Genomic DNA, 13,966 nt, shown 5'->3' with positions numbered 1-13,966 from the left:
TTTTCATCTGTTGTTGGGACATGGGGATTCTGGCAAGCCTATTGTTCATTGTTCGATACCTGAGAGCACAATGCCAGCATTCATGCCTCGAAGTCGGAAGGTTGTGGGTTCACTCCAGAGTGAGCACAAAATCCTGGTTGACATTCCCAATGCAGTATGAGGTAGCGCTACACTGTGGGAGGATCAGTACTGAGGGAGCCATGCATTGTCGGAAGGTCGGTACTGAGGGAGTGCTGCACTCTTGGAGGGTTGTACTGAGTTAGAACTGCATTGTCAGAGGGGCAGCGCTGAGGGAATGCTGCACTGTCAGAGGGGTAGTATTGAGAAAGTGCTGCACTGTTGGAGAGTCAGCACTCAGAGTGGTGCACAGTCAGAGGATAAGTACTGAGGAAATGCTGCACTGTTGGGGGGTCAGTACTGGGGAGCACAGCATCGGCAAAGGGTCAGTACTGAGGGAGTGCTGTACTGTCAGAGAAAGTGCTGCACTATTGCGGGTCAGTACTGAGGGGTCGCTGCACTGTTGGAGGGTCAGTACTGAAGAAATGCTGCATTGTCGAAGGGTCAGTAATGAAGGAATGCTGCACTGTCGGAGGGTCAGTACTGATGGAATGCTGCACTGTCAGAGGGTCAGTACTGAGGGAGTGCTGCACTGTCGGAGAGTCAGTACTGAGGGAGTGCTGTACTGTTGGAGGGTTAGTACTGAGGGAGTGCCGCACTGTCGGAGATTCAGTGCTGAGGGAATGCTGTATCTCAGAGGAGTAGTAGTGAGGGAGTGCTGCACTGTCAGAGGGTCAGTACTGAGGGAATGCTGTACCTCAGAGGGGTAGTAGTGAGGGAGTGCTGCACTGTCAGAGGGTCAGTACTGAGGGAGTGCTGTATCTCAGAGGGGTAGTAGTGAGGGAGTGCTGCACTGTCAGAGGGTCAGTACTGAGGGAGTGCTGTATCTCAGAGGGGTAGTAGTGAGGGAGTGCTGCACTGTCGGAGGGTCAGTACTGAGGGAGTGCTGCACTATTGAAGGGTCAGTGCTGAGGGAGTGCTGCACTGTTGGAGGGGTAGTGGTGAGAGTGCTGCACTGTCGGAGGGGTAGTAGTGAGGGAGTGCTGCACTGTCAGAGGGGCAGTAGTGAGGGAGAGCTGCACTGTCAGAGGGGTAGTAGTGAGGGAGTGCTGCATCTCAGAGGGGTAGTAGTGAGGGAGTGCTGCACTGTCAGAGGGATAGTAGTGAGGGAGTGCTGCACTGTCAGAGGGGTAGTAGTGAGGGAGTGCTGCACTGTCAGAGGAGTAGTAGTGGGGGAGTGCTGCACTGTCCGAAGGGTAGAAGTGAGGGAGTGCTGCACTGTCAGAGGGGTAGTAATGAGGGAGTGCTGCACTGTCAGAGGGGTAGTAATGAGGGAGTGCTGCACTGTCAGAGGGGTAGTAGTGGGGGAGTGCTGCACTGTCAGGGGGTAGTAGTGAGGGAGTGCTGCACTGTCAGAGGGGTAGTAGTGAGGGAGTGCTGCACTGTCAGAGGGGTAGTAGTGAGGGAGTACTGCACTGTTAGAGGGGTAGTAGTGAGGGAGTGCTGCACTGTCAGAGGGGTAGTAGTGAGGGAGTGCTGCACTGTCAGAGGGTTAGTTGTGAGGGAGTGCTGCACTGTCCGAGGGGTAGTAGTGAGGGAGTGCTGCACTGTCAGAGGGGTAGTAGTGGGGGAGTGCTGCACTGTCAGAGGGGTAGTAGTGAGGGAGTGCTGCACTGTCAGAGGGGTAGTAGTGAGGGAGTGCTGATCTGTTGGTGTCTCTGGGAATTAAGGGATATAGGCAGCAGGTAGGAAAATGAAGCTGAAGGCCCAAGTCAGCCATGATCGTGCTGAATTTGGTGGGCTGTGTTGTTTAAACCTGCTCCTATTTATCTTCTTATAACCTCTTTTGCTGAGACATTAAACCGAGACCCTGTTTGTCCTCTCATATGAATGTAATAGATCCCATGTCATTATTTGAAGTTTGGAAAGGAGATTACCCCTGGTGTCCCTTGTCAGTGTTTATCCTTCAATCAATATCACAAACTAATTATCTGCTCAGGTTCCCATTACTGATTCTGGGAGTTAGGTGTGTGCAAATTGGCTCCTGTGTTTCCTACATTACAGCTGTAACTACTGTTCACAAGCACTTCACTGACTGTAAGGTGCCTTGAGAGGTCCTGAAATTTTGAAAGCTGCTATAGAAATCTAAGCCTTCGTTTCTCCAAGGGGTTACGCTGATTAAGGGTCAAATATAGCCCGGGGCCTGGATGACAGGTTCCTTTCCCTGAAGGTCAGTAGTGAAATTGTTGGGATTTTTACAACAACTTGGATTTTTTTCAAGGTTATTTTCGTCTCACTGATTACCTGATTTTGTTGAAAGAAGTCGTAACCTTCCATAATTTGAGCTCAGGGTTCTTGGTCCAGCAGGTAACTGCCTGGCTACCTAACCTTTCTCACAGAGCGAAAGATTATGGAGAAAGGGTCAACTGATCTCAGCGACTGATATTGTGCACCTACTGAACGTTCCATCAGCTACAACAGCAACTGACAGCTCCAAACATGTTTCACGCTGGAGTTAAACTGCATTTTGGCACTACCTCAAATCAGGTGTCAGAGGAATCTTGACTCTGGTAGGGGGAGCATGGGGGACGGGGGGAGGGGTGTGTGTTGGTCGTTTAATGTACACTGTTGTCTCATTACTTACGATGCTGTCTTGCTCTGATTCACATCGATAAACACTCTGTGGTGACTTGAAGGTGTCAGTCTAGCTGAGTCCAAACCGTGGACTTACAGCAGTAGAAAAATTAGATATTAGCAAAACGGATAGAGTTAGATGAGCAATTTTAATAGCGTGAACTGACAGTATAAACCAAACAAACACAAGCAGTCCAACGGCATCTAAGAGATAAAGCTGTGGTTTAGCTCGTGTGTTTTTGTCCAGAGACTTAAATCTATCATTTCTTTCTCTGGTGCAGTATTTCCAATTCGAGCCAGTATCATCATCTTTAATTGTCGCAATAACACCAGCCGAGGTGTGAAAACTTAAAGACCCCTGTTAAGCTGGGGCAATGGGGAAACAGACAGTTTTCACTGAAACTTGGAGGAGAGTCAGAGGTGGACTGGTGAGGAGAGAGGGCTTCGGGGTTGCTTGTGAGCTGCCTATAGAGAAACTCCCACCAATATCTGGTTGACATCGGGATACCAGGGAAGGGGGAATGTGTGTGAAGCATACAGCCTGGTTTGCTGCAATGCAGATGTCTGGAGCTGGGAGAAATCCTGTGCATTTTTTAAAAAAAAATTAAATGCTGCTCTCTTCCTATTCCTGTACAAACTACCTCTCAGGGATACACCCACCTGTTTAATCTCCTGAAGACCTCCATGTGTAAAACCCAAATCCCCCAGCAACATCCACCCTCACATCTCCATTTACCAAACACGCTATACAGCCCCTGAGAGAAAGTATTGCCTTTGCCCCTAGTTGCTCAGGAACATCACTCCTTGTTCCCAATCAGAAATTAATACAACCCCTTTTTGAAGCAGTCAATTGAACAATGACTGGTTTTCACTGGGAGTCAGCCTCACACATCCTTCAGAGTGTAGGAAATCCATTCTTATATTTCTGGAAGTTACTCAGTGTACCTGTGATATTGCTCTGTTCACTTTCCATTCAGTCAGCTGCGCTTCAGTGAATAAGAGTGTGTCGGAAGGTTGTGGGTTCAAGACCCACTCCAAAGACTTGACCATAATCCAGGCTGACACTCCCAGTGCAGTACTGGGGGAATGCTGCACTGTCAGAGGTGCTGTCTTTTGAATGAAATGTTAAACTGAAGCCCCCATTGCTTTCTCAGGTGAAAGACTCCACAGGGAATGATTTAAAGAAGAACAGGAGAGTTCCCCTGTCAACTGGGGAAAATATTTATCCCTCAACCGGGATCACCAAAGCAGATGATCTTGTAGTGATTATATTGCTGTTAGTGGGAGCTTGCTGCGAGCAAATTGGCTGCTGCCTTTCCTACACTGATGACACTTTGGAAGCATTTCATTGGCTGTGAATTACTTTGGACATCCTGAGGTTGTGAAAGGTGCTATATAAATGCAAGTGCTTTCATATACACCTTACCCTGCTGAAGGTACTGACTCTCAGTGTCAGTGCTTTTTTAAAATTAATTTATGGGATGTGGGCTTTGCTGGCTGGGTCAGCATTTATTGACCATCCCTAATCACCCTTGAGAAGGTGGTGGTGAGCTGCCTTCTTGAACCGCTGCAGTCCATGTGGTGTAGGTACACCCACAGTGCTGTTAGGGAGGGAGTTCCAGGATTTTGAACCAGTGACAGTGAAGGAACGGTGATATATTTCCAAGTCAGGATGGTGAGTGATTTGGAGGGGAACTTCCAGGTGGTGATGTTCCCATCTATCTGCTGCCCTTGTCCTCCTAGATGGTAGTGGTTGTGGGTTTGGAAGGTGTTGTTTAAGGAGCCTTGGTGAACAGTGGCCACATGTTGCTCACTAATAGGCCCTGGATTCTCTTCCTGGGCACATCCTGGAAGCTAGACCCCAAAATCTGCCCATTACCCTGATATTGCCTGTGAATCTCATTGGAATACACCAGAGTGTAAACTGGATGGAACTCAGGGTAACCATTCCAGACCAGGGTAAGTGCTCAACTCACACTTTACATTTCTTCTTAAGTATAAGTCTGATCCCCTCCCCATCCTAAACCCTAAACCTCGTCACTGACCCTAAAATTAAACCCTAAACCTCGTCACTGACCCTAAAATTAAACCCTAAACCTCGTCACTGACCCTAAAACTAAACTCGAAATCCCATCACTGACCCTTAAACTAAATCCTAAATCCCATCACTGACACTAAAGCTAAATCCTAAATCCCATCACTGACCCTAAAACCCCTAAATCCCATCACTGACCCTAAAACTAAACCTGGAACCTCATAACTGACCCTAAAACTAAACCCTAAACTCCATTCACTGACTATAATTCTAAACGGTAAACTCATCACTTATCTCAGTTATTAAATCTAAATACTAAACCTTAAACCCCATCGCTGGTCTAAACACTGATCCTAATACTAGTTTATTGGATTTGTTAAGTACAATTTCAGCAGCTGTAACAATGGGCTTTGAACTCATAACCTCTGGATTAATATTTCAGTATGATTACCCTTTAGTTACTTTGTAAAACCTTAAATACTACCCAATATAGGCTGGTACTGACCCCAGACACCCTAAGCAGAAGTGCTGCCCCTCAACATTAACCCAACAAAGCTCTGTACAGGATCCTAATCATTAAAATAAAACATTAATCTTGTGCCTCAGCAATGTCAGACTATGATCAGAAAAGATGCACAGGCTGTTTCTGTACCTCCGGGCACTCTTACACACCCGGACTTACACAGGACAGGCACTTATCCGCACACTGATTCTCTCACTCTGACACACTCTCTCTCACACACACACCACACACATTCTTACACACTGAAATCTCACCCCTCACACTGCGCTTCATCCACTTGTCGGCTGGCTGACTTTCCGATTCCGCCACCAATCCCGATTTCTCACTCGTTTCTCAGTTGGCTTCACACACTGATCTCCACCACCACCCCCCCCCGCCTTCCGCCCCCACCGTGCCACACCCACACCCCGATTCTCCCAGAATGTACACACACACACGCACACAGTTACACACACATACACACACTGTTACACACGGTACATACACACACTACACACACACACTGTTACACACACTACACACACACACTGTTACACACACACTACACACGCACACAGTTACACACACATACACACACTGTTACACACGGTACATACACACACTACAAACACACACTGTTACACACACTACACACACACACTGTTACACACACACTACACACACACACTGTTACACAAACTGTACACACACACTACACACACACAGTTACACACACTGTTACACACACACTGTTACATACACTACACACACACTGTTACACACACACTGCACACACACAGTACATACACACTACACACACACTGTTACACACACTACACACACACACTGTTACACACGCTGTTACACACACAACACACACTACACACACACACTGTTACACACACACAGTACATACACACTACACACACACACTGTTACACACTGTACACACACTGTTACACACACACACTGTTACACACACACTGTTACGCACACACTACACAGTTACACACACACTCATTCCGGATCAACACACACTCGCACTTTTGAACATACTTAATTCTCAAACATTCCACTGCACTCGCGATTTGTCTCCGCGCAGTTGGATTCCACCAACCTCACCGCCCCCACCACCACCAACCCCCCCCCCACCCCGCCCCCACAACCTCCCTTGTCTCCCTCATTTTCTCACACTCTTGCACACTTGCTGGCCCTGCCATTCATTCATATCCCCCACACGACTCTCTGCACATGCTAATTCTCTGTCTATCTCTCTCTGTCTCTCTCTCCCTCTCGCTGCTTGGATCAGAGGCACGTACACACTTCTTTTTTAAAAAAAAAAATCACCCAATCCTCCCAATCCTGACTCTGCCTGAATCCCCGAGTCATTCCTGCCTGCACACTCGTGTCTCCCTTACCCCCCACACACCCCGACACCTTTTCTTGGTGTGTGTGTGTGTGTGTGTGTTGCACACTTTGCTTTCACGCTTCATCACTTACTCGCTTCCCGTTTCCTTTTGTCTCGGGGCCGGAATTTAGACGCTAATGACGGACTCACCGAGCGCTGGGTTCCGGATCCCCCGGCAGACACAGACACCGAGATTCACTGATCGCTGCCAGAAGCGGGTCCCGGGGTCCCGGAGTCGCTCCCGGTGCCAGGCTGGGTTTACCAGCTCAGTCTGCTGCCAGTTTCGCGGCACCTCACTCACACACTCACTCACTCTCTCACACACTCACTCACAGACACACTCACACTCACACACACTCACTCACAGACACACTCACACTCACACACACTCACTCACAGACACACTCACACTCACAGCCCCGAAACCCCCAGGAAACCGAATGACATCAAGGAGCGGAGACCTGACAAGGAATAAAGCGAGGAGGAAGAGGAAGTAACACAGCATTTTCAAACTGCAGTATACTGCCCTGGGACCGAGGGCGCTGTCAACACTCAGCGTGACACACACACACTCACACTCAGCGTGACACACACACACTCAGCGTGACACACACACACTCACACTCAGCGTGACACACACACACTCAGCGTGACACACACACACACACTCAGCGTGACACACACACACTCAGCGTGACACACACACACTCACACTCAGCGTGACACACACACACTCAGCGTGACACACACACACTCACACTCAGCGTGACACACACACACTCAGCGTGCCACACACACACTCACACTCAGCGTGACACACACACACTCACACTCAGCGTGACACACACACACTCAGCGTGCCACACACACACTCACACTCAGCGTGACACACACACACTCACACTCAGCGTGACACACACACACTCAGCGTGACACACACACTCACTCAGCGTGACACACACACACTCAACGTGACACACACACACACTCAGCATGACACAAGCACTCACACTCAGCGTGACACACAGACACTCAACGTGACACACACACACACTCAGCATGACACAAACACTCACACTCAGCGTGACACACACACACTCAAAGTGACACAAACACTCACACTCAGCGTGACAAAAACACGCACACTCAGAGTGACACACACACTCACACTCAGAGTGACACATACACACACTCTCCAGAGTGACACACACACACACTCAGAGTGACACAAACACTCACACTCAACGTGACACAAACACACACTCAGCGTGACACACACACACACACTCAGCGTGACACACACTCACTCAGCATGACACAAACACTCACACTCCGTGACACACACACACACACTCAGAGTGACACACACACACTCAAAGTGACACATACACACACACTGCAGAGTGACAAATACACACACTCCAGAGTGACACATACACACACACTCCAGAGTGACACATACACACTCAAAGTGACACATACACACACACTCAAAGTGACGCATACACACACACTCCAGAGTGACACATATACGCTCGAGAGTGACACATACACACACACTCCAGAGTGACACACACACATTCGAGAGTGACACATACACACACACTCCAGAGTGACACATATACACTCAGAGTGACACATACACACTCAGAGTGACACGTACACACACACTCCAGAGTGACACATATACACTCAAAGTGACACATACACACACACTCCAGAGTGACACATACACACTCAGAGTGACACATACACACACATTCCAGAGTGACACATTCACACTCAGAGTGACACATACACACACACTCCAGAGTGACACATACACACTCAGAGTGACACATACACACACACTCAGAGTGACATATACACACTCAGAGTGACACACATACACTCAGAGTGACACATACACACACACTCCAGAGTGACACATATACACTCAGAGTGACACATACACACACACACTCAGCGTGACACAAACACTCACACTCAGCGTGACATACACACTCACACTCAGCGTGACACACACACACACACTCAGAGTGGCACAAACACTCACACTCAGCGTGACACACACTCACACTCAGTGTGACACAAACACTCACACTCAGCGTGACACAAAAACTCACACTCAGCTTGACACACACACACTCACACTCAGAGTGACACACACACTCACACTCAGAGTGACACACACACTCACACTCAGAGTGACACATACACACACACACTCCAGAGTGACACATACACACACACACTCCAGAGTGACACATACACACTCAGAGTGACACATACACACACTCTAGAGTGACACATACACACACACTCCAGAGTGACACATACACACACACTCCAGAGTGACACATACACACTCAAAGTGACACATACACACACACTCCAGAGTGACACATATACACTTAGAGTGACACACACACACACTCAGGGTGACACACACTCAGAGTGACACAAACACTCATACTCAGCGTGACACAAACACTCACACTCAGTGTGACACACGCACTCACACTCAGCGTGACACACACACACTCACACTCAGAGTGACACATACACACACACTCCAGAGTGACACACACACACTCAGAGTGACACATACACACACACTCCAGAGTGACACATACACACTCAAAGTGACACATACACACACATTCCAGAGTGACACATACACACTCAGAGTGACACATACACACACACTCCAGAGTGACACACACACACTCAGAGTGACACATACACACTCAGAGTGACACATGCACACACACTCCAGAGTGACACATATACACTTAGAGTGACACACACGCACACTCAGGGTGACACACACTCAGAGTGACACAAACACTCACACTCAGCGTGACACAAACACTCACACTCAGCGTGACACACGCACTCACACTCAGCGTGACACACACACACTCACACTCAGAGTGACACATACACACACACTCCAGAGTGACACATACACACTCAGAGTGACACATACACACACACTCCAGAGTGACACACACACACTCAGAGTGACACATACACACACACTCCAGAGTGACACATACACACTCAAAGTGACACATACACACACACTCCAGAGTGACACATACACACTCAGAGTGACACATACACACACACTCCAGAGTGACACACACACACTCAGAGTGACACATACACACACTCTAGAGTGACACATACACACACACTCCAGAGTGACACATACACACACACTCCAGAGTGGCACATACACACTCAAAGTGACACATACACACACACTCCAGAGTGACACATACACACACTACAGAGTGACACATACACACTCAAAGTGACACATACACACACACTCCAGAGTGACACATATACACTCAGAGTGACACACACACACTTGAGAGTGACACATACACACACACTACAGAGTGACACACATACAATCAGAGTGACACATACACACACACTCCAGAGTGACACATACACACTCAGAGTGACACATACACACACACTCCAGAGTGACACATACACACTCAGAGTGACACATACACACACACTCCAGAGTGACACACATACAATCAGAGTGACACATACACACACACTCCAGAGTGACACATACACACTCAGAGTGACACACATACACTCAGAGTGACACATATACACTCAGAGTGACACATACACACACACAGAGTGACACATATACACTCAGCGTGACACATACACACTCAGAGTGACACATACACACACACAGAGTGACACACATACACTCAGAGTGACACATACACACACACTCCAGAGTGACACATATACACTCAGAGTGACACACATACACTCAGAGTGACACATACACACTGAGTGACACATACACACACACACAGAGTGATACATACAGTGACACAGACACACATACACAGACACAGAGTGACACACACACACACACACAGAGTGACACACACACACAGTGACACAGACACACATACACACACACATATACAGTGACACGGAGTTTCTCACACACACACACACACACACACACACACAGATGCACACACAGGGACATCACCAGGGAGTGACACACACACACACACATAGGGCACAGTTTTGAGGTCGGTGGACCAGCATGGGGGGGGCGGGGGTGGAGGGTGGGTGGGGGCAGGGGGCCTATCAGCCGCTGGGTCCAGCGGTGACCTGGTGACCGGTTTAATAACGGCCCAGGCAGCCCCTGAAAGGCTGCGTCAGGAGGAGGTCTGTTCTGTATTGTTTGGATGGAGTCGAGTGTTGCTGGAGATGATAGGCGGGAGGGTAGGTCGGGTGGGCATTAGGCCCCCCCACTCCCCCCCCCCCCCACCCCCCCACTCCACCCCCCTCCACCCATCACCAGCCCGCTTTTCAGACGAGTGCCCTGCTGTCCTGTCGGAGGAGGTGGCTGCCTGGAGGGACACCCTTGTCCCCAGGGTTGGGAGGCGGAGGACACTGTACCTCACAAAGACGGCACAGGAGGAGATGGCAGTGATGGTGAGCAGCCGTGACATGGTGCGGCGCACGTGGGTGCAATGCCAGAAGTGTTTCAATGACCCGCTGCTGGCACAGGTCAGCGTGCGGATGTGTGAAGGTGCGGTCATTCCCCTCCCCGACCCCGTGAACCTCGGCTGTGCCAGGGTCTGAGCGCCAACTGTCAATGACGCCGGAGCTGGTCAAGGGGGCGAGGCCTGGCTGCTTGGGCTGAGTGCCTTGCGGCTCGAAGGCCACAATTCGGGTGTGACCTGCGAGGTGTCCCTCAGCTGGGGCTGGCCGGGCTGCAATGGGGCTGCAGGTAGAGAGCGGACTCATCAATGCTCCTCTGGAGAGGACGAGTCATACCAGGCAGAGAGAACACTCGCAGGCGGAGGCCCAGCCAACCTCCTGCTGCACACCAGATTCGAGCGGGACACCCTAGAGCTGGAAAGCCGGCACACTATCTGTGCAACTGGGCATGTAGAGGCCGGGTGTGCCAGACGAAGGTAAGAGTGCAATGCACAGAGGTGAGAGTTTCGGATTGTGCAACCTTTCTAGTTTAGTCTCTTCATTGGTGGGAGCCTCCAACCTGGAGAACCCCATTGGTCATTGAAAGACAATAGCACCATGATGCAGATCTCCATTGTCTCACCAGGGTGCCTGGCATGCACAGTGACAGTGTGGTCTCTTTAACTAATGACATGCTCTTGTTCTCCCTTTTAGGTTCACCAGCAGGCACTCGGTCTATTGTCCCTGAAAAGCAGGTATTATATTGGCAGCTAGAATGTGAGTGCACATTGCTGAGGGCACTTCACAACCACTTGAGGTGCAGGAGGAGGCAGAGAGTGCCCAGGGCACCGGCACTCAGAGGGCTGCTGGGGACCAGGATGATGCTCAGTTGAAGGCAGACGATGAGCCTCTGGGGTCGTCCGTTAGGTGGCAGATGCTGGATGTCCAGCGGGATGTGTGGGAGGATCTGGTGGAGATCCATGAGGGTCTGTGTGCTATGGTCTCCATTATAGAGGTGACCTTCATGGCCGAGCACACTGCCTCCACCATGGAGAGAGTGGCGACTCTCATGGAGAGGCAGCTCCAGGGACAGAATCAGGGGTTCCTGGGGTTGGACCTGCAGCCCTCAGACAGGCAATGACTTCAGGTGGCCAGTGTCAGTGTGGGAGATGGATGAGGCACCCAGTATCCCAGTAGGTGCCCGTCCATCAATGGTGAGCAGGGAAGTCCAGAATGACCTCACATTGGCGCACGAGCTGCTTATCGTCTCTGGGGTCTCCTCTCAGGGCACTCTGGATGATGGCAACAGCTCCTCCACCCCTCTGCCAGTGACCGTGGTATCTGATGAGGTTGCGATGACTGGGTAGATGCCAACCGTGACAATGGCCACTCACTCCCAGGTAGGACCAGCACAGGGTCCATGGGCCAGAGGACGACTGCCAAGGTCATCAAGGCCAACAAGACAGCAGGGTGAGCAGGCTGCCTCCAATGCCAGGGCCAGCGAGAGGGGATGGGGGTGCACCAAGACGTAACACTTGGAAACGTAAGTTTGAGGCACAATGAGCATGAGAGAGACTGGTGACAGGTGATTTTCTGTTCATTTATATTTGGTTTATTTGTTTGCTGGTGAGGACATCAACACCAGTAATTGTAATGTCAATGATTTCAATGCGATGATAACATTAACTTTGCTTTGCTTCTGATGGCTGGAGAGTGCTTCACGTTTTTTCTTTCTGGTGCAGGGTACGCCAGTGTGTAATGCTGGACGTGAGTGGCTGGAGAATTTATTGCACAGGCACTGAGCGGACTTTGGGTGTAAATGAAAGGGACATTTCAGACATCCAGGATGGAGGTGGCAGTCCTGGCATGAGTTTGAAGCAGATCTTTGGCAGCCTCGCTGAAGGAGCATTGGATCAAGGCATCCCTGCTGTCCCTGCCTCCTTGGAAGTTACTGACATTTGCCTCCACGCTCTCAGTGTTCTCCTCACTGTGCTCATCTTCTGATTCACTACTGGACTCATCATCTGTGGCCTGTGGAGCTGCATCAAGATCCGATCCTCTTCCTCCAGTGGCTACCCACTTACCAGTGCCAGGTTGTGGAGAGTGCAGCATGCAACCACCATCAATGACACCCACTCTGGGGGGTATCGCAGTGCGCCCCCTGAACGGTCCAGGCATCTGAAGCGCATCTTGAGAGGATCTATGGTCCTCTCTATCACCACCCTCGTGGAGGCATGACTCATATTGTACCGCTGCTCTGCCTCTGTTCTTGGATGGTGGAGAGGCGTCATGAGCCACCTTCTGAGGGGATAGCCCTTGTCACCCAGCAGCCATCCATCCAGCCGGGCTGGAGCACTGAAGAGCCCCGGCACCTCAAGATATTAGCGTCATGGGAGCTGCCTGGGTACCTTGCACACACTTGTAGAATCAGCATCCTGTGGTCACACACTATCTGCACGTTCACGGAGTGGAAGCCCTTCCTGTTGATGAAGGCACCGGGCTCACCTGCTGGCACCTTGATGCCCACATGTGTACAGTCTATAGCATCCTGGACACAGGGGAAGCCAGCAATGGCCACGAAGCCTCTGGCTCGCTGTGTCTGACAGGTCTCGTCCGTATGGTAAAGAAATAAAGGTCAGTACCTGACTAAACAGAGCGTCTGTCACAAGTTTGACACAACTGTGGACCGCTGACTGGGAGACTCCACACAGATTCTCACTGACCCCTGGAAAGAGCCAGAGGTATAGAAGTTGAGGCCACTGTGACCTTCAGAGCCACTGGCACGGGGTGTCCAGCCACACAGCCAGAGCTGATCTGAGGGCTGATCCTCTGACAGATGGAG

At 50.2% G+C, this 13,966-nt stretch overlaps 1 protein-coding gene across 6 annotated transcripts in view; it reads right to left on the bottom strand.

The window, feature by feature from the left end:
• LOC121286986 (hippocalcin-like protein 1) overlaps positions 1 to 7,161 on the bottom strand; it is a 33,510-nt gene extending 26,349 nt beyond the window's left edge. Inside the window, exons 1-2 of one of the 6 annotated variants that reach the window (XM_041204381.1) lie at positions 6,729 to 7,161; positions 2,702 to 2,783 (exon numbers count right to left, since the gene is read on the bottom strand). The gene's annotated coding sequence lies outside the window, so the exon portion shown is untranslated. The remainder of the gene's footprint in view (positions 1 to 2,701; positions 2,784 to 6,728) is intronic. The other 5 variants (XM_041204384.1, XM_041204380.1, XM_041204383.1 and 2 more) reach the window with 5 other exon arrangements.
• Between the last annotated feature and the right edge of the window lie 6,805 nt (positions 7,162 to 13,966).

The sequence above is a fragment of the Carcharodon carcharias genome, chromosome 14 (assembly GCF_017639515.1).
Source record: "Carcharodon carcharias isolate sCarCar2 chromosome 14, sCarCar2.pri, whole genome shotgun sequence".
In the NCBI taxonomy this organism is placed as follows: domain Eukaryota; kingdom Metazoa; phylum Chordata; class Chondrichthyes; order Lamniformes; family Lamnidae; genus Carcharodon; species Carcharodon carcharias.
The sequence above is the reverse complement of the archived record's forward strand: the minus strand, read 5'-3'. Positions and strand labels throughout refer to the sequence as shown.